Source organism: Pseudophryne corroboree, chromosome 11 (assembly GCF_028390025.1).
Source record: "Pseudophryne corroboree isolate aPseCor3 chromosome 11, aPseCor3.hap2, whole genome shotgun sequence".
NCBI classification, from domain to species: domain Eukaryota; kingdom Metazoa; phylum Chordata; class Amphibia; order Anura; family Myobatrachidae; genus Pseudophryne; species Pseudophryne corroboree.
The window spans coordinates 163,314,244-163,341,360 of record NC_086454.1 but is presented as its reverse complement, the minus strand read 5'-3'; the positions used below and the strand labels follow the sequence as shown (position 1 = coordinate 163,341,360).

General features: G+C 46.1%; 2 non-coding genes across 2 annotated transcripts; both read left to right on the top strand.

The window, feature by feature from the left end:
- Positions 1-2,257: 2,257 nt before the first annotated feature.
- Positions 2,258-2,329, top strand: TRNAQ-CUG (transfer RNA glutamine (anticodon CUG)). Its single transcript has one exon. It is a non-coding gene; the product is annotated as a tRNA-Gln (tRNA).
- Positions 2,330-5,861: 3,532 nt separating this feature from the next.
- TRNAQ-CUG (transfer RNA glutamine (anticodon CUG)) lies at positions 5,862-5,933 on the top strand. Its single transcript has one exon. It is a non-coding gene; the product is annotated as a tRNA-Gln (tRNA).
- The last annotated feature ends 21,184 nt before the right edge of the window (positions 5,934-27,117 follow it).

The following is a 27,117-nucleotide window of genomic DNA, read 5'->3' as shown; positions in this document are numbered from 1 at the left end:
CTGTTCTGTATCGCCCCTTCGGACTTGTGGCATCACCCATTGTATACACCTTGTTATTGCTGCCTCAGATAGATTCCATTCAAACCCAGAGCACTATTTACTTATGTGGAGTTCATACATTTTGCCCCTCATAGCTATAGTTTCTCCCAGGTGCCACGGTCCAACCCAGTACAAACCCCTTCCCCCCCATACCAATAGGTTTTTGGGCCTCTGAATGAACTGACTCCTATTAGGGGCAGTGAATTACTGCACAGTAATAATGGGCTTTTTAGCCTGATAACGCTATTGGGCTATCCAATTGCAGCCCATTTTTACCATGTGGCAACTCACTAGTTATCTGGCAATAACATATGGGATCCGTGATAACATCGGAGACCCACGTGTTCGGGTCTGATAACGGGTCTACAGTTGCAAGGATATCTGGATGCAATGGTGGAACTTTCAGAGACAATGGAGTTGGCTGCTGCCGGGCTCCAGCCATATAGGGAGCACCTCTTCCATTGTCTCCCTTGTACCAATCCCACTCTGCAGCTGCTGTGAGTGAGAGCTGAGGACTTGTGAGCTGCCGAGCATAGAGGCCATCAGCATCAGCGCACTGGCTCCTCCTGCTGTGTGACCTAGTGCTAGTGCTCTGGTCGAGGATGTCACGTGATTTTCAGACCGCAACACAGAGTCTGACTCGGGAGCCGTCTGCGTTCCGCAATGTGTGCAGGGGTGCAGAGATGATGCGGCTGTCATTGTGCAGGTGGGTGGGGGAGCAGCAGGGTGCAGAGAGGAGTCCGTAACTATATGGCCCAAAAAAGAATAGGAAGGGGGAATAGTGTATTAATGCTTTAACATTCTGTGCCTGTGTTTATATATGTGACTGTGTGTGGGTTCATATGTGGTTGTCTGTGTATATGTGCATTGTGTATATGTGCTGGCTGTGCTTATGTGACTGTATAATTATCTGGCTGTCTGTATATGTGACTGTTTGTGTATACTGTATGTTGCTGTCTGTGCATATGTGACTGTGTGTGTGTATATGTGACAAGTGTGCGTTTATGTGACTGTGCATATGTGGCTCTGTGTGTGTATATATGTAACTGTGTGTGCATATGTGACTGTATGTATACATTATCTGGCTGTATATATACAGTATGTGACTGTGTGTGCATATGTGGCTGTCTGTGTATATGTGACTGTATATGCATGTGTATGTGGCTGTGTGTGTGTATATATGTGACTATGTATGTTCTGTAAACTGTATGTGACTGTATGTGTGTACTTTATGTGGCTGTCTGTGTATATGTGACTGTGTGTATACTGTATCTGGATGTCTGTATATGGTATGTGACTGTGTGTGCATATGTGGATGTCTGGGTATGTGGCTATGTGTGTACAGTAAACTGTACGTGACTGTGTGTATACTGTATGTGGCTATCTGTGTATATGTGACTATCTGTGTATATGTGGCAGGGTTTATATATGGTTGTCTGTGTATATGCAACTGTATATGTGACTGTGTGTTTACTGTATCTGGTTGTCTGTGTATATGTGACTGTGTGTATACTGTATGTGACTGTCTGTGTATATGTGACTGTGTACTGTATATGTGACTGTATGTGTGCATATGTGGCTCTCTGCGTATCTGAGATTGCGTGTGCATATGTGACTGTGTGTGTATACATGTGGCTATGTGTGTGAGTGTGTATGTAAATGAGGCTATGTGTGTGTGGCTTTGTGCATGTGCATATGTGGCTGTATGTGAACAGGGTTGCAGGGGCACATCATCGTCTATTTTGCCTCGGGGCATCTAGATTGAACTTATGCCACTGTCTGGATGATAGATCTACACTGTCTAGTTAGACAGTCAATAGTTTGACAAGCATTAGGTCGACAGTGGTTAAGATCAACAGGCACAAAAAGCTGACAGGTACAAAAGATCGACATGGCAATCGTCGACACACAAATGGTTGACAATTTTTGGGGGGGGTTTCATGTTTTCCTAACAGTTGCTTGATTTGCTATACACGTGGACTACAATTTGGAATAGTAATCTGTGGCAAGTGCAGTTTTAGCAGAGTAATCCACCATGCCCGAAGTGTGGTGAGTGAAGTGTGCCTGCGAGGGTCTACGTTTGTACTGATGCTGGTAAAAGAACATGAAATATACAAGATGTGGGCAAAAAAAAACAATAAAAAAGTGTCTACCATTTTTGTATCGCATACAGTTTATCATGTGTGTACTATGACAGCCTAGCACGAACACAGCAGCAGGTTCCATGGTGTAATGGTTAGCACTCTGGACTCTGAATCCAGCGATCCGAGTTCAAATCTCGGTGGGACCTTATTTAGATATTTATTGTAAAAATAATACACAAAAATGATACATTACAAAAAACTTATGTATGTGTGTGTATATCAAATGGGTCTGAAGAGGTCCATATGACACAATGTGTAGGGGTGTGGCTTAGCATACGTGGAGGTGTTTGGATAAAAAGCTGCTGTTACTAAGTGCTGCTGTAGATGAGTCAACTTGAGTCGCTTGGTGACTGACATGCTGTCTGATAACTGGTGCATACACTGAAAATCTTTCTTTTGTGCCTAATGGTTATCTTTGAATGCACTATGTGGCACCCAGTCTTTGTCTTTTTTACTACGTGTATGTATTTATTTATATATATATATATATATATATAGAGAGAGAGAGAGAGAGAGAGAGAGAGAGAGAGAGAGAGAGAGACATAACAGATTAATAAAAGACAGACAGTGGCATACACCCATTTGTTCTATACTTTCCTTTCTGCTGTCCATTGGCCTCTGGGCCCCTCCTCTCCCGTAGCTGGCAGCGCAGGCACTAGAGACTCTGTCACAGTGCCAGAGTCTACAGCGCTTGCACAGGTCTCCAGAAAATGGCCGCCACTCCATTTTCCCTGACACCTGCACAAGAGTTGTTGTCACTGGCACTGTGCCAGAGTCTCTAGTGCTCAGAGCACTAACAGCGCTGCCGGCTACGGGAGAGGAGGGGGCCTACACACAGAGACTGCACACGGGTCCCCTCCTCTGTAGATACGCCCCTGAAGGCAGCACTGTGCAGTCAGGTGAGGCACTGCCCCACCTGTCATAGACCAGTAAACGCCTGAGTTTTGACTATAAACATGCTAAGAAAAATACAAAGAAAATATTAATATCTTTTTTGTATTATCATTTTTATAGTCAAAACTCTAAAGTATACTTGTCTCTGACAGGTGAGGCACTGCCTCCCCAGCCTACCTTCTCCGCACATCACTGATCACAGCTCACCAAGTTTACAGCAGAATATACTGCTGCAGCTTTGTAAATGCCCACAAGATCCCTCGGATTCATATATTTGTGTGTAAATCTGGCTCTCATACTAGCCAGTGCCTCCCCAGCCATTTACCTCACCACATGTCACTGATAAAAAGTGTGGCAAAGTGGTTACCATCAGTACCATAGCAGGGCACATATGAGCCAGACACCACCTCATTTGACGTTATGACATTGCAGATCAAGTGTCAGGAACAGTATGCAGCTCTCTAGGTAGTTAAGCTGCATATAAGCTCCTTTGAGGCATTATCTGTTCTGTATCGCCCCTTCGGACTTGTGGCATCACCCATTGTATACCCCTTGTTATTGCTGCCTCAGATAGATTCCATTCAAACCCAGAGCACTATTTACTTATGTGGAATTCATACATTTTGCCCCTCATAGCTATAGTTTCTCCCAGGTGCCACGGTCCAACCCAGTACAAACCCCTTCCCCCCCATACCAATAGGTTTTTGGGCCTCTGAATGAACAGACTCCTATTAGGTGCAGTGAATTACTGCACAGTAATAATGGGCTTTTTAGCCTGATAACGCTATTGGGCTATCCAATTGCAGCCCATTTTTACCATGTGGTAACTCACCAGTTATCTGGCAATAACATATGGGATCCATGATAACATCGGAGACCCACGTGTTCGGGTCTGATAACGGGTCTACAGTTGCAAGGATATCTGGATGCAATGGTGGAACTTTCAGAGACAATGGAGTTGGCTGCTGCCGGGCTCCAGCCATATAGGGGGCACCTCTTCCATTGTCTCCCGTTCCGCTTGTACCAATCCCACTCTGCAGCTGCTGTGAGTGAGAGCTGAGGACTTGTGAGCTGCCGAGCATAGAGGCCATCAGCATCAGCGCACTGGCTCCTCCTGCTGTGTGACCTAGTGCTAGTGCTCTGGTCGAGGATGTCACGTGACTTCCGAGCACTACACAGAGTCTGACTGGGGAGCCGTCTGCGTTCCGCAATGTGTGCAGGGGTGCAGAGATGATGCGGCTGTCATTGTGCAGGTGGGTGGGGGAGCAGCAGGGTGCAGAGAGGAGTCCGTAACTATATGGCCCAAAAAAGAATAGGAAGGGGGAGAAGTGTATTAATGCTTTAACATTCTGTGCCTGTGTTTGTATATGTGACTGTGTGTGGGTTCATATGTGGTTGTCTGTGTATATGTGCATTGTGTATATGTGCTGGCTGTGCTTATGTGACTGTATAATTATCTGGCTGTCTGTATATGTGACTGTTTGTGTATACTGTATGTTGCTGTCTGTGCATATGTGGCTGTGTGTGTGTGTGTGTGTGTGTGTGTGTGTGTGTGTGTGTGTGTGTGTGTATATGTGACAAGTGTGCGTATATGTGACTGTGCATATGTGGCTCTGTGAGTGTATATATGTAACTGTGTGTGCATATGTGACTGTATGTATACACTATCTGGCTGTATATATATAGTATGTGACTGTGTGTGCATATGTGGCTGTCTGTGTATATGTGACTATATGCATGTGTATGTGGCTGTGTGTGTGTATATATGTGACTATGTATGTTCTGTAAACTGTATGTGTGTACTTTATGTGGCTGTCTGTGTATATGTGACTGTGTGTATACTGTATCTGGATGTCTGTATATGGTATGTGACTGTGTCTGCATATGTGGCTGTCTGGGTATGTGGCTATGTGTGTACAGTAATCTGTACATGACTGTGTGTATACTGTATGTGGCTGTCTGTGTATATGTGACTGTGTGCATATGTGGCAGGGTTTATATATGGTTGTGTATATGCAACTGTATATGTGACTGTGTGTTTACTGTATCTGGTTGTCTGTGTATATGTGACTGTGTGTATACTGTATGTGACTGTCTGTGTATATGTGACTGTGTACTGTATATGTGACTATGTGTGCATATGTGGCTCTCTGCGTATCTGAGATTGCGTGTGCATATGTGACTGTGTGTGTATACATGTGGCTATGTGTGTGGGTGTGTATGTAAATGTGGCTATGTGTGTGTGGCTGTGTGCATGTGCATATGTGGCTGTATGTGAACAGGGTTGCAGGGGCATACCATCGTCTATTTTGCCTCGGGGCATCTAGATTGAACTTATGCCACTGCCTGGATGATAGATCTACACTGTCTAGTTAGACAGTCAATAGTTTGACAAGCATTAGGTCGACAGTGGTTAAGATCAACAGGCACAAAAAGCTGACAGGTACAAAAGATCGACATGGCAATCGTCGACACACAAATGGTTGACAATTTTGGGGGGGGTTTCATGTTTTCCTAACAGTTGCTTGATTTGCTATACACGTGGACTACAATTTGGAATAGTAGTCTGTGGCAAGTGCAGTTTTAGCAGAGTAATCCACCATGCCCGAAGTGTGGTGAGCGAAGTGTGCCTGCGAGGGTCTACGTTTGTACTGATGGTGGTAAAAGAACATGAAATATACAAGATGTGGGCAAAAAAAAACAATAAAAAAGTGTCTACCATTTTTGTATCGCATACAGTTTATCATGTGTGTACTATGACAGCCTAGCACAAATACGGCAGCAGGTTCCATGGTGTAATGGTTAGCACTCTGGACTCTGAATCCAGCGATCCGAGTTCAAATCTCGGTGGGACCTTATTTAGATATTTATTGTAAAAATAATACACAAAAATGATACATTACAAAAAACTTATGTATGTGTGTGTATATCAAATGGGTCTGAAGAGGTCCCATATGACACAATGTGTAGGGGTGTGGCTTAGCATACGTGGACCTGTTTGGATAAAAAGCTGCTGTTACTAAGTGCTGCTGTAGATGAGTCAACTTGAGTCGCTTGGTGACTGACATGCTGTCTGATAACTGGTGCACACACTGAAAATCTTTCATTTGTGCCTAATGGTTATCTTTGAATGCACTATGTGGCACCCAGTCTTTGTCTTTTTTACTACGTTTATGTATTTATATATATATATATATATATATAGAGAGAGAGACATAACAGATTAATAAAAGACAGACAGTGGCATACACCCATTTGTTCTATACTTTCCTTTCTGCTGTCCATTGGCCTCTGGGCCCTCCTCTCCCGTAGCTGGCAGCGCAGGCACTAGAGACTCTGTCACAGTGCCAGAGTCTACAGCGCTTGCACAGGTCTCCAGAAAATGGCCGCCACTCCATTTTCCCTGACACCTGCACAAGAGTTGTTGTCTCTGGCACTGTGCCGGAGTCTCTAGTGCTCAGAGCACTAACAGCGCTGCCGGCTACGGGAGAGGAGGGGGCCTACACACAGAGACTGCACACGGGTCCCCTCCTCTGTAGATACGCCCCTGAAGGCAGCACTGTGCAGTCAGGTGAGGCACTGCCCCACCTGTCATAGACCAGTAAACGCCTGAGTTTTGACTATAAACATGCTAAGAAAAATACAAAGAAAATATTAATATCTTTTTTGTATTATCATTTTTATAGTCAAAACTCTAAAGTATACTGGTCTATGACAGGTGAGGCACTGCCTCCCCAGCCTACCTTCTCCGCACATCACTGATCACAGCTTACCAAGTTTACAGCAGAATATACTGCTGCAGCTTTGTAAATGCCCACAAGATCCCTCGGATTCATATATTTGTGTGTAAATCTGGCTCTCATACTAGCCAGTGCCTCCCCAGCCATTTACCTCACCACATGTCACTGATAAAAAGTGTGGCAAAGTGGTTACCATTAGAACCATAGCACGGCACATATGAGCCAGACACCACCTCATTTGATGTTATGACATTGCAGATCAAGTGTCAGGAACAGTATGCAGCTCTCTAGGTAGTTAAGCTGCATATAAGCTCCTTTGGGGCATTATCTGTTCTGTATCGCCCCTTCGGACTTGTGGCATCACCCATTGTGTACCCCTTGTTATTGCTGCCTCAGATAGATTCCATTCAAACCCAGAGCACTATTTACTTATGTGGAGTTCATACATTTTGCCCCTCATAGCTATAATTTCTCCCAGGTGCCACGGTCCAACCCAGTACAAACCCCTTCCCCCCCATACCAATAGGTTTTTGGGCCTCTGAATGAACTGACTCCTATTAGGTGCAGTGAATTACTGCACAGTAATAATGGGCTTTTTAGCCTGATAACGCTATTGGGCTATCCAATTGCAGCCCATTTTTACCATGTGGTAACTCACCAGTTATCTGGCAATAACATATGGGATCCATGATAACATCGGAGACCCACGTGTTCGGGTCTGATAACGGGTCTACAGTTGCAAGGATATCTGGATGCAATGGTGGAACTTTCAGAGACAATGGAGTTGGCTGCTGCCGGGCTCCAGCCATATAGGGGGCACCTCTTCCATTGTCTCCCTTGTACCAATCCCACTCTGCAGCTGCTGTGAGTGAGAGCTGAGGACTTGTGAGCTGCCGAGCATAGAGGCCATCAGCATCAGCGCACTGGCTCCTCCTGCTGTGTGACCTAGTGCTAGTGCTCTGGTCGAGGATGTCACGTGATTTTCAGACCGCAACACAGAGTCTGACTCTGGAGCCGTCTGCGTTCCGCAATGTGTGCAGGGGTGCAGAGATGATGCGGCTGTCATTGTGCAGGTGGGTGGGGGAGCAGCAGGGTGCAGAGAGCAGTCCGTAACTATATGGCCCAAAAAAGAATAGGAAGGGGGAATAGTGTATTATTGCTTTAACATTCTGTGCCTGTGTTTGTATATGTGACTGTGTGTGGGTTCATATGTGGTTGTCTGTGTATATGTGCATTGTGTATATGTGCTGGCTGTGCTTATGTGACTGTATAATTATCTGGCTGTCTGTATATGTGACTGTTTGTGTATACTGTATGTTGCTATCTGTGCATATGTGGCTGTGTGTGTGTGTGTGTGTATATGTGACAAGTGTGCGTATATGTGACTGTGCATATGTGGCTCTGTGAGTGTATATATGTAACTGTGTGTGCATATGTGACTGTATGTATACATTATCTGGCTGTATATATACAGTATGTGACTGTGTGTGCATATGTGGCTGTCTGTGTATATGTGACTGTATATGCATGTGTATGTGGCTGTTGTGTGTATATATGTGACTATGTATGTTCTGTAAACTGTATGTGTGTACTTTATGTGGCTGTCTGTGTATATGTGACTGTGTGTATACTGTATCTGGATGTCTGTATATGGTATGTGACTGTGTGTGCATATGTGGCTGTCTGGGTATGTGGCTATGTGTGTACAGTAAACTGTACGTGACTGTGTGTGTACTGTATGTGGCTATCTGTGTATATGTGACTGTGTGCATATGTGGCAGGGTTTATATATGGTTGTGTATATGCAACTGTATATGTGACTGTGTATTTACTGTATCTGGTTGTCTGTGTATATGTGACTGTGTGTATACTGTATGTGACTGTCTGTGTATATGTGACTGTGTACTGTATATGTGACTGTATGTGTGCATATGTGGCTCTCTGCGTATCTGAGATTGCGTGTGCATATGTGACTGTGTGTGTATACATGTGGCTATGTGTGTGGGTGTGTATGTAAATGTGGCTATGTGTGTGTGGCTGTGTGCATGTGCATATGTGGCTGTATGTGAACAGGGGGGCAGGGGCACACCATCGTCTATTTTGCCTCGGGGCATCTAGATTGAATTTATGCCACTGTCTGGATGATAGATCTACACTGTCTAGTTAGACAGTCAATAGTTTGACAAGCATTAGGTCGACAGTGGTTAAGATCAACAGGCACAAAAAGCTGACAGGTACAAAAGATCGACATGGCAATCGTCGACACACAAATGGTTGACACTTTTGGGGGGGTTTCATGTTTTCCTAACAGTTGCTTGATTTGCTATACACGTGGACTACAATTTGGAATAGTAATTTGTGGCAAGTGCAGTTTTAGCAGAGTAATCCACCATGCCCGAAGTGTGGTGAGTGAAGTGTGCCTGCGAGGGTCTACGTTTGTACTGATGGTGGTAAAAGAACATGAAATATACAAGATGTGGGCAAAAAAAAACAATAAAAAAGTGTCTACCATTTTTGTATCGCATACAGTTTATCATGTGTGTACTATGACAGCCTAGCACAAACACGGCAGCAGGTTCCATGGTGTAATGGTTAGCACTCTGGACTCTGAATCCAGCGATCCAAGTTCAAATCTCAGTGGGACCTTATTTAGATATTTATTGTAAAAATAATACACAAAAATGATACATTACAAAAAACTTATGTATGTGTGTGTATATCAAATGGGTCTGAAGAGGTCCCATATGACACAATGTGTAGGGGTGTGGCTTAGCATACGTGGACCTGTTTGGATAAAAAGCTGCTGTTACTACGTGCTGCTGTAGATGAGTCAACTTGAGTCGCTTGGTGACTGACATGCTGTCTGATAACTGGTGCACACACTGAAAATCTTTCATTTGTGCCTAATGGTTATCTTTGAATGCACTATGTGGCACCCAGTCTTTGTCTTTTTTACTACGTGTATGTATTTATATTTATATATATATATATATAGAGAGAGAGAGAGAGAGACATAACAGATTAATAAAAGACAGACAGTGGCATACACCCATTTGTTCTATACTTTCCTTTCTGCTGTCCATTGGCCTCTGGGCCCCTCCTCTCCCGTAGCTGGCAGCGCAGGCACTAGAGACTCTGTCACAGTGCCAGAGTCTACAGCGCTTGCACAGGTCTCCAGAAAATGGCCGCCACTCCATTTTCCCTGACACCTGCACAAGAGTTATTGCCTCTGGCACTGTGCCAGAGTCTCTAGTGCTCAGAGCACTAACAGCGCTGCCGGCTACGGGAGAGGAGGGGGCCTACACACAGAGACTGCACACGGGTCCCCTCCTCTGTAGATACGCCCCTGAAGGCAGCACTGTGCAGTCAGGTGAGGCACTGCCCCACCTGTCATAGACCAGTAAACGCCTGAGTTTTGACTATAAACATGCTAAGAAAAATACAAAGAAAATATTAATATCTTTTTTGTATTATCATTTTTATAGTCAAAACTCTAAAGTATACTGGTCTATGACAGGTGAGGCACTGCCTCCCCAGCCTACCTTCTCCGCACATCACTGATCACAGCTCACCAAGTTTACAGCAGAATATACTGCTGCAGCTTTGTAAATGCCCACAAGATCCCTCGGATTCATATATTTGTGTGTAAATCTGGCTCTCATACTAGCCAATGCCTCCACAGCCATTTAGCTCACCGCATGTCACTGATAAAAAGTGTGGCAAAGTGGTTACCATTAGAACCATAGCACGGCACATATGAGCCAGACACCACCTCATTTGATGTTTTGACATTGCAGATCAAGTGTCAGGAACAGTATGCAGCTCTCTAGGTAGTTAAGCTGCATATAAGCTCCTTTGGGGCATTATCTGTTCTATATCGCCCCTTCGGACTTGTGGCATCACCCATTGTATACCCCTTGTTATTGCTGCCTCAGATAGATTCCATTCAAACCCAGAGCACTATTTACTTATGTGGAGTTCATACATTTTGCCCCTCATAGCTATAGTTTCTCCCAGGTGCCACGGTCCAACCCAGTACAAACCCCTTCCCCCCCATACCAATAGGTTTTTGGGCCTCTGAATGAACTGACTCCTATTAGGTGCAGTGAATTACTGCACAGTAATAATGGGCTTTTTAGCCTGATAACGCTATTGGGCTATCCAATTGCAGCCCATTTTTACCATGTGGTAACTCACCAGTTATCTGGCAATAACATATGGGATCCATGATAACATCGGAGACCCACGTGTTCGGGTTTGATAACGGGTCTGCAGTTGCAAGGATATCTGGATGCAATGGTGGAACTTTCAGAGACAATGGAGTTGGCTGCTGCCGGGCTCCAGCCATATAGGGGGCACCTCTTCCATTGTCTCCCGTTCCGCTTGTACCAATCCCACTCTGCAGCTGCTGTGAGTGAGAGCTGAGGACTTGTGAGCTGCCGAGCATAGAGGCCATCAGCATCAGCGCACTGGGTCCTCCTGCTGTGTGACCTAGTGCTAGTGCTCTGGTCGAGGATGTCACGTGACTTCCGAGCACTACACAGAGTCTGACTGGGGAGCCGTCTGCGTTCCGCAATGTGTGCAGGGGTGCAGAGATGATGCGGCTGTCATTGTGCAGGTGGGTGGGGGAGCAGCAGGGTGCAGAGAGGAGTCCGTAACTATACGGCGCAAAAAAGAATAGGAAGGGGGAATAGTGTATTAATGCTTTAACATTCTGTGCCTGTGTTTGTATATGTGACTGTGTGTGGGTTCATATGTGGTTGTCTGTGTATATGTGCTGGCTGTGCTTATGTGACTGTATAATTTTCTGGCTGTCTGTATATGTGACTGTTTGTGTATACTGTATGTTGCTGTCTGTGCATATGTGGCTGTGTGTGTGTGTGTGTGTGTGTGTGTGTGTGTGTGTGTGTGTGTGTGTGTGTGTGTGTGACAAGTGTGCGTATATGTGACTGTGCATATGTGGCTCTGTGAGTGTATATATGTAACTGTGTGTGCATATGTGACTGTATGTATACTGTTAGGCGCCGAGGGTCCGCTCGTCAGTGCGGCCGGCGCCTAGCAACGGGGACGCCACTGTCGGATCGTGTTCCCCGTTGCTGGGTCTAAGTTTATATCTTCACTGGTTTCCTGGCTGTGTAGCATGCAGCTGCATGGCATGTTGTAATTATCACTCATCTGTTTCCCTGACCATGCAGCTTGTCAGCTGCATAGCATTTAAATCCAATCAGCCTCCAAACAGCTGATTGGAAGACTCTCTGTTAAAAGCACTCCCAGGACTCCTCACAGACGCCGGTGATAGCTTCCTGTTTGCCTGTGTCTGCTGCAGAGAAAGTTCCCAGTCCCGGTTTACCCGTTTGTTCCTGTTCTCAGTGATCCTGTACTCGGAAGTTACCATCTGTTCCTGGAGTCTGATCAAGCACCTTTAACATCTGGTGGTGTTCGTGAGTCGCGGCGCAGCCGTGTGTTGCGGCTTGTCCGCTATTATTTATTATTTTGTTTATATTGTGTTCTGGAGCTTTGCGGAGGATTCCGCTTCCACAAGATCCACTCTGGTGTCCAGCGGTGCCGGATAGGAGTGTCGGATCAGTGGATCTTTGGTTGTCCTTTTCCCTGGCGGCTAGTCCGCACATACCTTTTGATTTAGTTAAGTTAGCTTGTAACCCCTGGCTTGGTTGCTTAGTCAGAGGGCCCCTTGTTATCACCCTGTCTCGGACTTCCCCTTGTCTCCCATTAAGACCTGCGGGGGCATCGGGGTTGGGCAGACATAATCCGCCCTTCGAACGCGGCTGCCATGGGCTCAAGCAACCATAGTCTCGCAGGGGATTTCTGATAACACGGGCGAGACAACGGAGTTAGGGTGCCAGGGGTTACTAGGCTTTCCAGCTCCCACAACCTGTATATGGTTCCTGTGCTCAGATCCCTGCCATAAGATCTTCCCCAGTCTGGGGTACAGGAATCGTAACATTATCACCGGCCTCAAAAGAAAAAATTTCAACAGGAGTTAATTTTTTCACTGATCCAGTTGGGAGAATTTTTTGTCGGCCTCATGAATCCCACCGGTGTTGGGCCAAACCCTGGCCAGTTCCTAGTTAGTCAGATTCAGGAACTTACCCAGATGGTTCAGGATCTGTCCCTCCGGGTGAGCTCACAGGAAGATCTGTTACGGACTTCCCCGAGGGTCGTCCCTGAACCAAAAATGCATCTGCCTGACCGTTTTTCTGGGGATAGAAAACAGTTTTTTAATTTTAAAGAGTCTTGTAAACTGTATTTTCGTTTGAGACCAGTCTCCTCAGGTACGGAGGCTCAGCGGGTTGGGATTGTAGTTTCTCTGCTTCAGGGGGATCCTCAGACCTGGGCTTTTGGTTTGAAGACAGACGATCCGGCCTTATCGTCTGTAGACGCCTTTTTTAAATCTTTGGGGCTATTGTATGACGACCCTGATAGAGAGGCGTCCGCAGAAAGTCAGTTGCGTGCTCTGAGACAGGGTAGGAATCCTGCAGAGAATTATTGTACGGAGTTTCGCCGTTGGTCGAACGACTGTGGCTGGAATGACCCTGCCCTGCGCAGTCAGTTTCGCCTCGGCTTATCTGAATCTATAAAAGACAGCCTCCTTCAGTATCCCGCTCCTGAGACCCTTGATAAACTCATGGAGCTCTCTATTAAAATAGATCGTCGGCTCAGAGAGCGGAGGACTGAAAAAGGGGCATCTGTAGTTTCTTTTCCCTGTGTTTCTTCCGTTCCTGTAGACATGGGAGAGCCTATGCAGATTGGTCTCTCCAAATTGTCTCCGGAAGAAAGAACCAGGAGGCAAAATTCGGGTCTGTGTTTGTACTGCGGAGGTAAGGGACATTTTGCCCGTAGTTGCCCAAACAAGTCGGGAAACTTCCTGACCAAGTGAATAGTGAGGGGGTTCACTTTGGTCTACAGCTCATCTCCTCGAATAATTCACTGTTGGTTCCTGCTAAAGTTTCTTATGACAGCCTCTGTTCCTCGGTCTCTGCTTTTGTGGACAGTGGAGCTGCAGGAAACTTTATGGACTTAACATGGGCCAAGGCCTTAGGTATTCCTCAGCTAACCTTAGGTAGGTGTGTCACCATGCATGGTTTAGATGGGAGTCCCTTATCCAATGGGGTTATTTCTCTATGTACACCTCCAGTTTTGCTCTCGGTGGGAGCTCTACATTCAGAAAAGATTGAGTTTTTTCTTACCCATTGTCCAGCAGTTCCTGTGGTTCTGGGTCACCCTTGGCTGGCCTTCCATAATCCCATCATAGATTGGCAGTCTGGGGAGATCCTACAATGGGGTACCATCTGTGATAAAGAATGTATTACACTTCCTATCCGAGTAGCTTCTGCCAGGTCCGCACATATTCCTGGAGAATACCAGGATTTTTTGGATGTGTTTTCCAAGGGCAATGCTGATATTTTGCCTCCCCATAGGCCTTATGATTGTACCATTGAGTTAATTCCTGGTGCCACGTTGCCTAAAGGAAGGTTATATGCTTTGTCTGGTCCTGAAACGGTGGCCATGAATGAGTATGTGAAAGAAAGTCTTGAGAAAGGGTTTATCAGGCCATCTAAATCCCCTTTAAGTGCAGGTTTCTTCTTCGTAGAGAAGAAGGATGGTTCCCTCAGACCCTGCATTGACTTTCGAGCCTTGAATAAGATCTCAGTAAAGAATACTTACCCCCTGCCACTGATCTCTGTCCTCTTTGATCAGCTACGTTCGGCTGTTATTTTTTCTAAGATTGACCTGAGAGGAGCATATAATCTCATTAGAATCAGGTCAGGGGATGAGTGGAAAACGGCATTCAGTACTCAATCAGGCCACTATGAGTATCTGGTCATGCCATTCGGCCTATCTAACGCTCCGGCAGTCTTTCAGGATCTCATTAATGATGTGCTCCGTGAGTTTCTGGGAAGATTCGTCGTGGTCTATTTAGACGACATTTTGATATATTCTGACTCTGTAGAACAACATGTTACCCAGGTGCGTCAGGTGCTTAAGAAATTACGTGAAAATCACTTGTATGCCAAACCGGAGAAGTGTGAATTTCACGTCACGGAGGTATCCTTTTTAGGGTACATTATTTCCCCTCGGGGATTCCGAATGGAACCTAAGAAGCTCCAAGCCATCCTGAGTTGGGCGCAACCCACTAACTTAAAAGCTATTCAGCGCTTTTTAGGGTTTGCAAACTACTATAGAAGGTTTATTCACTCTTTCTCTGACCTAGTTGCTCCCATTGTGGCACTCACTAAGAAGGGAGCAGATCCTACCAATTGGTCATGTGAAGCTAAAGCATCTTTTCAGGCCTTGAAACAAGCCTTTGTCTCAGCCCCTGTCCTTAGACATCCCAACCCAGAATTGCCTTTCATCGTTGAGGTAGATGCCTCGGAGGTTGGTGTAGGGGCTATCCTTTCTCAGAAGGATCCAGATTCCCTTGAGTTACATCCTTGTGCCTTTATGTCCAGGAAGTTCTCGTCTGCTGAATCCAACTACGATGTTGGTAATCGGGAGTTGCTGGCTATTAAATGGGCTTTTGAGGAGTGGAGACATTGGCTTGAAGGAGCGAGCCATACCATTTCTGTTTTGACGGATCACAAAAATCTTCAATACATTGAATCAGCTAAGCGACTGAATGCCCGACAGGCTCGTTGGGCTTTATTTTTTACTCGTTTCAAATTCATTATCACCTTCAGACCTGGTTCCAAGAATACCAAGGCAGATGCCCTCTCACGCAGTTTTCTTCCCGTTCAAGACAACAGTCCTGTTACTCCCATACTTCCGCCTTCAGTCATTCAGGCAGGTCTCACACAGGATGTTTTTTCTCAATTGAAGCTGCTTCAACATCAAGCTCCGGGAAATACTCCTGCTGGTCGTCTTTTTGTTCCTGAGTTTTTGAGAGCAACTGTTTTGGAGGAATTTCATGATAGCAAAGTTGCAGGGCATCTGGGAGTCGCTAAAACTTTGGAATTGGTATCCCGCTCAGTGTGGTGGCCTGGTCTTTCTAAAGACATTAAAGAATTTGTTTTTTCATGTCAGGTCTGTGCACAGCATAAAGTTCCTCGCTCTTTGCCTATTGGTCAACTCATGCCATTGAATGTTCCTCTTAGACCATGGTCGCATATCTCCATGGATTTTGTGGTGGATCTCCCTCTGTCAGCTGGATGCACAGTCATATGGGTGGTAGTGGACCGTTTTAGTAAGATGGCTCATTTTGTTGGTCTTCCCCGATTGCCATCTGCCCAGGGATTGGCAGTCTTGTTCCTCCGTCATGTTTTCAGACTCCATGGGTTACCCACTGATATTGTTTCTGACAGGGGTCCACAATTCATTGCACAATTTTGGAAATCTTTTTGTGCTTCATTAAAGATGAAATTATCATTAACCTCCGGTTATCATCCACAATCAAATGGACAGACTGAGCGAGTGAATCAATCCCTGAAACAATATTTACGTTTGTACTCGGCCAAACTCCAAAATGACTGGTCTGAGTTTCTTCCATTAGCAGAGTTTGCTTATAATAATGCCTGTCATTCCTCCACCAATGTATCTCCATTTTTTGCAGTTTTTGGTTTCCATCCCAGAGCTAATTCATTTTTTCAACATTCCTCTGTCTCCTCTCTGGCCCTGACCTCTCATCTTAAACTTATTTGGAAAAGAGTGCACATTGCTCTCAGAAAAGCAGCTTTCAGGGAAAAAAATTTTTCTGACAAGCTCCGGCGGCCGTGCACTTTTAAAGTAGGAGACAGGGTGTGGCTGTCGACTCGCAATATCAAACTTCGACAAACCTCAGCCAGATTGGGTCCTAGATTTATTGGACCATTTCTCATTATCAAAAAAGTCAATCCAGTTGCTTTCCGGTTACAGCTACCAAAAACTTTACGGATCGGAAATACCTTCCATTGCTCTTTGCTCAAACCATATGTTTCATCTAGCAGATTTCCTCGTAAAAAACCTCAGGGGAGATCACCAGTTAATGTACAGGGTCAGCAGGAGTTCGTGGTTGAGAAGGTTCTCGATTCCAAGTTGTCCCGGGGTCGGCTCTATTTTTTGGTCCATTGGAGAGGTTATGGTCCTGAGGAAAGGTCGTGGGTCCTAGATGAGGATCTTCATGCCCCAAGACTCAAAAGGGCATTTTTTCAAGAATTTCCTCAGAAACCCGGATTTAGGGGTTCCTTGACCCCTCCTCAAGGGGGGGGTACTGTTAGGCGCCGAGGGTCCGCTCGTCAGTGCGGCCGGCGCCTAGCAACGGGGACGCCACTGTCGGATCGGTTCCCCGTTGCTGGGTCTAAGTTTATATCTTCACTGGTTTCCTGGCTGTGTAGCATGCAGCTGCATGGCATGTTGTAATTATCACTCATCTGTTTCCCTGACCATGCAGCTTGTCAGCTGCATAGCATTTAAATCCAATCAGCCTCCAAACAGCTGATTGGAAGACTCTCTGTTAAAAGCACTCCCAGGACTCCTCACAGACGCCGGTGATAGCTTCCTGTTTGCCTGTGTCTGCTGCAGAGAAAGTTCCCAGTCCCGGTTTACCCGTTTGTTCCTGTTCTCAGTGATCCTGTACTCGGAAGTTACCATCTGTTCCTGGAGTCTGATCAAGCACCTTTAACATCTGGTGGTGTTCGTGAGTCGCGGCGCAGCCGTGTGTTGCGGCTTGTCCGCTATTATTTATTATTTTGTTTATATTGTGTTCTGGAGCTTTGCGGAGGATTCCGCTTCCACAAGATCCACTCTGGTGTCCAGCGGTGCCGGATAGGAGTGTCGGATCAGTGGATCTTTGGTTGTCCTTTTCCCTGGCGGCTAGTCCGCACATACCTTTTGATTTAGTTAAGTTAGCTTGTAACCCCTGGCTTGGTTGCTTAGTCAGAGGGCCCCTTGTTATCACCCTGTCTCGGACTTCCCCTTGTCTCCCATTAAGACCTGCGGGGGCATCGGGGTTGGGCAGACATAATCCGCCCTTCGAACGCGGCTGCCATGGGCTCAAGCAACCATAGTCTCGCAGGGGATTTCTGATAACACGGGCGAGACAACGGAGTTAGGGTGCCAGGGGTTACTAGGCTTTCCAGCTCCCACAACCTGTATATGGTTCCTGTGCTCAGATCCCTGCCATAAGATCTTCCCCAGTCTGGGGTACAGGAATCGTAACATATACATTATCTGGCTGTATATATACAGTATGTGACTGTGTGTGCATATGTGGCTGTTTGTGTATATGTGACTGTATATGCATGTGTATGTGGCTGTGTGTGTGTATATATGTGACTATGTATGTTCTGTAAACTGTATGTGACTGTATGTATGTACTTTATGTGGCTGTCTGTGTATATGTGACTGTGTGTATACTGTATCTGGATATCTGTATATGGTATGTGACTGTGTGTGCATATGTGGCTGTCTGGGTATTTGGCTATGTGTGTACAGTAAAATGTACGTGACTGTGTGTATACTGTATGTGGCTATCTGTGTATATGTGACTGTGTGCATATGTGGCAGGGTTTATATATGGTTGTCTGTGTATATGCAACAGTATATGTGATTGTGTGTTTACTGTATCTGGTTGTCTGTATATATGTGACTGTGTGTATACTGTATGTGACTGTCTGTGTATATGTGACTGTGTACTGTATATGTGACTGTATGTGTGCATATGTGGCTCTCTGCGTATCTGAGATTGCGTGTGCATATGTGACTGTGTGTGTATACATGTGGCTATGTGTGTGGGTGTGTATGTAAATGTGGCTATGTGTGTGTGGCTGTGTGCATGTGCATATGTGGCTGTATGTGAACAGGGGGGGCAGGGGCACACCATTGTCTATTTTGCCTCGGGGCATCTAGATTGAATTTATGCCACTGTCTGGATGATAGATCTACACTGTCTTGTTAGACAGTCAATAGTTTGACAAGCATTAGGTCGACAGTGGTTAAGATCAACAGGCACAACAAGCTGACAGGTAAAAAGATCGACATGGCAATCGTCGACACACAAATTGTTGACACTTTTGGGGGGGGTTTTCATGTTTTCCTAACAGTTGCTTGATTTGCTATACACGTGGACTACAATTTGGAATAGTAATCTGTGGTAAGTGCAGTTTTAGCAGAGTAATCCACCATGCCCGAAGTGTGGTGAGCGAAGCGTGCCTGCGAGGGTCTACGTTTGTACTGATGGTGGTAAAAGAACATGAAATATACAAGATGTGGGCAAAAGAAAAACAATAAAAAAGTGCCTACCATTTTTGTATCGCATACAGTTTTTCTCTAACGTCCTAGTGGATGCTGGGGACTCCGTCTGGACCATGGGGATTAGCGGCTCCGCAGGAGACAGGGCACAAAAATAAAGCTTTAGGATCAGGTGGTGTGCACTGGCTCCTCCCCCTATGACCCTCCTCCAAGCCTCAGTTAGGTTTTTGTGCCCGTCCGAGCAGGGTGCAATCTAGGTGGCTCTCCTAAAGAGCTGCTTAGAAAAAGTTTTTAGGTTTTTTATTTTCAGTGAGTCCTGCTGGCAACAGGCTCACTGCATCGAGGGACTTAGGGGAGAGAAGTGAACTCACCTGCGTGCAGGATGGATTGGCTTCTTAGGCTACTGGACACCATTAGCTCCAGAGGGAGTCGGAACACAGGTCTCACCCTGGGGTTCGTCCCGGAGCCGCGCCGCCGAGCCCCCTTGCAGATGCCGAAGATGGAAGAGGTCCAGATGCAGGCGGCAGAAGACTTTTCAGTCTTCCTGAGGTAGCGCACAGCACTGCAGCTGTGCGCCATTGTTGTCAGCACACTTCACACAGCGGTCACGGAGGGTGCAGGGCGCTGGGGGGGCGCCCTGGGCAGCAATGTATAATACCTTTTTTATGGCTAAAAATACATCACATATAGCCCCTGGGGGCTATATGGATGTATTTAACCCCTGCCAGGTCTCAGAAAAACGGGAGAAGAAGCCCGCCGAAAAGGGGGCGGGGCCTATTCTCCTCAGCACACAGCGCCATTTTCCCTCACAGAAATGCTGGTGGGAAGGCTCCCAGGCTCTCCCCTGCACTGCACTACAGAAACAGGGTTAAAACAGAGAGGGGGGGCACTGATTTGGCGATATGACTACATATATTAAAATGCTATAAGGGAAAAGCACTTATATAAAGGTTGTCCCTGTATAATTATAGCGTTTTTGGTGTGTGCTGGCAAACTCTCCCTCTGTCTCCCCAAAGGGCTAGTGGGTCCTGTCCTCTATCAGAGCATTCCCTGTGTGTGTGCTGTGTGTCGGTACGTGTGTGTCGACATGTATGAGGACGATGTTGGGAGGCGGAGCAAATTGCCTGTAATGGTGATGTCACTCTCTAGGGAGTCGACACCGGAATAGATGGCTTATTTAAGGAATTACGTGATAATGTCAACACGCTGCAAGTCGATTGACGACATGAGACGGCCGGCAAACATATTAGTATCTGTCCAGGCGTCTAAAACACCGTCAGGGACGTTATAATGCCCATTTTACCTCAGTCGGTCGACACAGACACAGACACGGACACTGACTCCAGTGTCGACGGTGAAGAAACAAACGTATTTTCCTTTAGGGCCACACATTACTTGTTAAGGGCAATGAAGGAGGTGTTACATATTTCTGATACTACAAGTACCGCAAAAAAGGGTATTATGTGGGGTGTGGAAAAACTACCTATAGTTTTTCCTGAATCAGATAAATTAAATGAAGTGTGTGATGAGGCGCGGGGTTCCCCCGATAGAAAATTATTGGCGGTATACCCTTTCCCGCCAGAAGTTAGGGCGCGTTGGGAAACACCCCTTAGGGTGGATAAGGCGCTCACACGCTTATCAAAACAAGTGGCGGTACCGTCTCCAGATACGGCCGCCCTCAAGGAGCCAGCTGATAGGAGGCTGGAAAATATCCTAAAAAGTATATACACACATACTGGTGTTATACTGCGACCAGCGATCGCCTCAGCCTGGATGTGCAGCGCGGGGGTGGCTTGGTCCGATTCCCTGACTGAAAATATTGATACCCTTGACAGGGACAGTATTTTATTTACTATAGAGTATTTAAAGAATGCATTTCTATATATGCGAGATGCACAGAGGGATATTTGCACTCTGGCATCAAGAGTAAGTGCGATGTCCATATCTGCCAAAAGATGTTTATGGACACGACAGTAGTCAGGTGATGCAGATTCCAAACGGCACAAAGATGTATTGCCGTATAAAGGGGAGGAGTTATTTGGGGTCGGTCCATCGGACCTGGTGGCCACGGCAACTGCTGGGAAATCCACCGTTGTTACCCTAAGTCACATCTATGCAGAAAAAGACACCGTCTTTTCAGCCTCAGTCCTTTCGTCCCCATAAGCATATCTGCCCAGGGATAGAGGAAAGGGAAGAAGACTGCAGCAGGCAGCCCATTCCCAGGAACAGAAGCCTTCCACCGCTTCTGCCAAGTTCTCAGCATGACGCTGGAGCCGTACAGGACCCCTGGATCCTACAAGTAGTATCCCAGGGGTACAGATTGGAAAGTCGAGACGTTTCCCCTCGCAGGTTCCTGAAGTCTGCTTTACCAACGTCTCCCTCCGACAGGGAGCCAGTATTGGAAACAATTCACAAGCTGTATTCCCAGCAGGTGATAATCAAAGTACCCCTCCTACAACAAGGAAAGGGGTATTATTCCACACTATATTGTGGTACTGAAACCAGAAGGCTCGGTGAGACCTATTCTAAATCTGAAATATTTGAACACTTACAAAGGTTCAAATCAAGATGGAGTCACTCAGAGCAGTGATAGCGAACCAGGAAGAAGGGGACTATATGGTGTCCCGGGACATCAGGGATGCTTACCTCCATGTCCCAATTTGCCCTTCTCACCAAGGGTATCTCAGGTTCGTGGTACAGAACTGTCACTATCAGTTTCAGACGCTGCCGTTTGGATTGTCCACGGCACTCCGGGTCTTTACCAAGGTAATGCCCGAAATGATGATTCTTCTTAGAAGAAAATGGACGACCTCCTGATAAGAGCAAGGTCCAGAGAACAGTTGGAGGTCGGAGTAGCACTATCTCAAGTAGTTCTACGACAGCACGGGTGGATTCTAAATATTCCAAAACCGCAGTTATTTCCGACGACACGTCTGCTGTTCCTAGGGATGATTCTGGACACAGTCCAGAAAAAGGTGTTTCTCCCGGAGGAGAAAGCCAGGGAGTTATCCGAGCTAGTCAGGAACCTCCTAAAACCAGGAAAAGTGTCAGTGCATCATTGCACAAGAGTCCTGGGAAAAATGGTGGCTTATTACGAAGCGATTCCATTCGGCAGATTCCACGCAAGAACTTTTCAGTGGTATCTGCTGGACAAATGGTCCGGATCGCATCTTCAGATGCATCGGCGGATAACCCTATCTCCAAGGACAAGGGTGTCTCTCCTGTGGTGGTTACAGAGTGCTCATCTTCTAGAGGGCCGCAGATTCGGCATTCAGGATTGGATGCTGGTGACCAAGGAGGCCAGCCTGAGAGGCTGGGGAGCAGTCACACAAGGAAAAAAATTTCCAGGGAGTGTGATCAAGTCTGGAGACTTTTCTCCACATAAATATACTGGAGCTAAGGGCAATTTATGATGCTCTAAGCTTAGCAAGACCTCTGCTTCAAGGTCAGCCGGTATTGATCCAGTGGGACAACATCACGGCAGTCGCCCACGTAAACAGACAGGGCGGCACAAGAAGCAGGAGGGCAATGGCAAAAAACTGCAAGGATTTTTCGCTGGGCGGAAAATCATGTGATAGCACTGTCAGCAGTGTTCATTCCGGGAGTGGACAACTGGGAAGCAGACTTCCTCAGCAGGCACGACCTCCACCCGGGAGAGTGGGGACTTCATCGGGAAGTTTTCCACATGATTGTGAACCGTTGGGAAAGACCAAAGGTGTACATGATGGCGTCCAGCCTGAACAAAAAACTGGACAGGTATTGCGCCAGGTCAAGAGACTTTCAGGCAATAGCTGTGGACGTTCTGGTAACACCGTGGGTGTACCAGTCGGTGTATGTGTTTCCTCCTCTGCTTCTCATACCCAGGGTATTGAGAATTATAAGACGTAGAGGAGTAAGAACTATACTCGTGGCTCCGGATTGGCCAAGAAGGACTTGGTACCCGGAACTTCAAGAGATACTCACAGAGGACTCATGACCTCTGCCGCTAAGAAGGGACTTGCTTCAGCACGTACCATGGCCCTCATTCCGAGTTGATCGGTCGCAAGGCGAATTTAGCAGAGTTACACACGCTAAGCCGCCGCCTACTGGGAGTGAATCTTAGCTTCTTAAAATTGCGACCGATGTATTCGCAATATTGTGATTACTAACTACTTAGCAGTTTCAGAGTAGCTCCAGACTTACTCTGCCTGTGCGATCAGTTCAGTGCTTGTCGTTCCTGGTTGACGTCACAAACACACCCAGCGTTCGCCCAGGCACTCCCACCGTTTCCCCGGCCACTCCTGCGTTTTTTCCGGAAACGGTAGCGTTTTCAGCCACACGCCCCTGAAACGCCGTGTTTCCGCCCAGTAACACCCATTTCCTGTCAATCACATTACGATCGCCGGAGCGAAGAAAAAGCCGTGAGTAAAAATACTTTCATCATAGTAAAGTTACTTGGCGCAGTCGCAGTGCGAACATTGCGCATGCGTACTAAGCGGATTTTCACTGCGATGCGATGAAAAATACCGAGCGAACAACTCGGAATGAGGGCCCATGTCTGTTCCAAGACTTACCGCGGCTGCGTTTGACGGCATGGCGGTTGAACGCCGGATCCTAAGGGAAAAAGGCATTCCGGAAGAGGTCTTTCCTACCATGGTCAAAGCCAGGAAGGACGTGACCGCACAACATTATCACTAGAGATGAGCGGGTTCGGTTTCTTTGAATCCGAACCCGCACGAACTTCACTTTTTTTTCCACGGGTCCGAGCGACTCGGATCTTCCCGCCTTGCTCGGTTAACCCGAGCGCGCCCGAACGTCATCATGACGCTGTCGGATTCTCGCGAGGCTCGGATTCTATCGCGAGACTCGGATTCTATATAAGGAGCCGCGCGTCGCCGCCATTTTCACTCGTGCATTGAGATTGATAGGGAGAGGACGTGTCTGGCGTCCTCTCCATTAGAATAGAGATAGATAGATTAGATAGAGAGAGATTGTGCAGAGTCGCAGACAGAGTTAGTTTACCACAGTCAGTGACCAGTGCAGTTGCTAGTTAACTTTTATTTAATATAATATATCCGTTCACTTCTCTCTGCTATATCCGTTCTCTGCCTGAAAAAAAAAACGATACACAGCACAGTCAGTCACACAGTGTGACTCAGTCTGTGTGCACTCAGCTCAGCCCAGTGTGCTGCACAGTCATCAATGTATAAATTAAAAGCTTATAATTAATTGTGGGGGAGACTGGGGAGCACTGCAGGTTGTTAGCAGGAGCCAGGAGTACAATTATATTAATTAACAGTGCACACTTTTGCTGCAGGAGTGGTGACCAGTGCCTGACCACCAGTATAGTATTGTTGTATACTACTAATATCTCTTTAAATATCAACCAGTCTATATTAGCAGCAGACACAGTACAGTGCGGTAGTTCACGGCTGTGGCTACCTCTGTGTCGGCACACGGCAGGCAGTCCGTCCGACCAGAATTGTATTATTTATTATTATATACCTACCACCTAACCGTGGTTTTTTTTTCATTCTTTATACCGTCATAGTGTCATCCTAATTGTTACGAGTATACTACTATCTCTTTATCAACCAGTGTACAGTGCGGTAGTTCACGGCTGTGGCTACCTCTGTGTCGGCACACGGCAGGCAGTCCGTCCGACCAGAATTGTATTATTTATTATTATATACCTACCACCTAACCGTGGTTTTTTTTTCATTCTTTATACCGTCATAGTGTCATCCTAATTGTTACGAGTATACTACTATCTCTTTATCAACCAGTGTACAGTGCGGTAGTTCACGGCTGTGGCTACCTCTGTGTCGGCACACGGCAGGCAGTCCGTCCGACCAGAATTGTATTATTTATTATTATATACCTACCACCTAACCGTGGTTTTTTTTTCATTCTTTATACCGTCATAGTGTCATCCTAATTGTTACGAGTATACTACTATCTCTTTATCAACCAGTGTACAGTGCGGTAGTTCACGGCTGTGGCTACCTCTGTGTCGGCACACGGCAGGCAGTCCGTCCGACCAGAATTGTATTATTTATTATTATATACCTACCACCTAACCGTGGTTTTTTTTTCATTCTTTATACCGTCATAGTGTCATCCTAATTGTTACGAGTATACTACTATCTCTTTATCAACCAGTGTACAGTGCGGTAGTTCACGGCTGTGGCTACCTCTGTGTCGGCAGTCGGCAGGCAGTCCGTCCATCCATAATTGTATTATTATTATAATATATACCACCTAACCGTGGTTTTTTTTTCATTCTTTATACCGTCGTCATAGTGTCATACTAGTTGTTACGAGTATACTACTATCTCTTTATCAACCAGTGTACAGTGCGGTAGTTCACGGCTGTGGCTACCTCTGTGTCGGCAGTCGGCAGGCAGTCCGTCCATCCATAATTGTATTATTATTATAATATATACCACCTAACCGTGGTTTTTTTTTCATTCTTTATACCGTCGTCATAGTGTCATACTAGTTGTTACGAGTATACTACTATCTCTTTATCAACCAGTGTACAGTGCGGTAGTTCACGGCTGTGGCTACCTCTGTGTCGGCAGTCGGCAGGCAGTCCGTCCATCCATAATTGTATTATTATTATAATATATACCACCTAACCGTGGTTTTTTTTTCATTCTTTATACCGTCATAGTGTCATCCTAATTGTTACGAGTATACTACTATCTCTTTATCAACCAGTGTACAGTGCGGTAGTTCACGGCTGTGGCTACCTCTGTGTCGGCACACGGCAGGCAGTCCGTCCGACCAGAATTGTATTATTTATTATTATATACCTACCACCTAACCGTGGTTTTTTTTTCATTCTTTATACCGTCATAGTGTCATCCTAATTGTTACGAGTATACTACTATCTCTTTATCAACCAGTGTACAGTGCGGTAGTTCACGGCTGTGGCTACCTCTGTGTCGGCAGTCGGCAGGCAGTCCGTCCATCCATAATTGTATTATTATTATAATATATACCACCTAACCGTGGTTTTTTTTTCATTCTTTATACCGTCATAGTGTCATACTAGTTGTTACGAGTATACTACTATCTCTTTATCAACCAGTGTACAGTGCGGTAGTTCACGGCTGTGGCTACCTCTGTGTCGGCAGTCGGCAGGCAGTCCGTCCATCCATAATTGTATTATTATTATAATATATACCACCTAACCGTGGTTTTTTTTTCATTCTTTATACCGTCGTCATAGTGTCATACTAGTTGTTACGAGTATACTACTATCTCTTTATCAACCAGTGTACAGTGCGGTAGTTCACGGCTGTGGCTACCTCTGTGTCGGCAGTCGGCAGGCAGTCCGTCCATCCATAATTGTATTATTATTATAATATATACCACCTAACCGTGGTTTTTTTATACCACCTAACCGTGGCAGTCCGTCCATAATTGTATACTAGTATCCAATCCATCCATCTCCATTGTTTACCTGAGGTGCCTTTTAGTTCTGCCTATAAAATATGGAGAACAAAAAAGTTGAGGTTCCAAAATTAGGGAAAGATCAAGATCCACTTCCACCTCGTGCTGAAGCTGCTGCCACTAGTCATGGCCGAGACGATGAAATGCCAGCAACGTCGTCTGCCAAGGCCGATGCCCAATGTCATAGTACAGAGCATGTCAAATCCAAAACACCAAATATCAGAAAAAAAAGGACTCCAAAACCTAAAATAAAATTGTCGGAGGAGAAGCGTAAACTTGCCAATATGCCATTTACCACACGGAGTGGCAAGGAACGGCTGAGGCCCTGGCCTATGTTCATGGCTAGTGGTTCAGCTTCACATGAGGATGGAAGCACTCAGCCTCTCGCTAGAAAACTGAAAAGACTCAAGCTGGCAAAAGCACCGCAAAGAACTGTGCGTTCTTTGAAATCCCAAATCCACAAGGAGAGTCCAATTGTGTCGTTTGCGATGCCTGACCTTCCCAACACTGGACGTGAAGAGCATGCGCCTTCCACTATTTGCATGCCCCCTGCAAGTGCTGGAAGGAGCACCCGCAGTCCAGTTCCTGATAGTCAGATTGAAGATGTCAGTGTTGAAGTACACCAGGATGAGGAGGATATGGGTGTTGCTGGCGCTGGGGAGGAAATTGACCAGGAG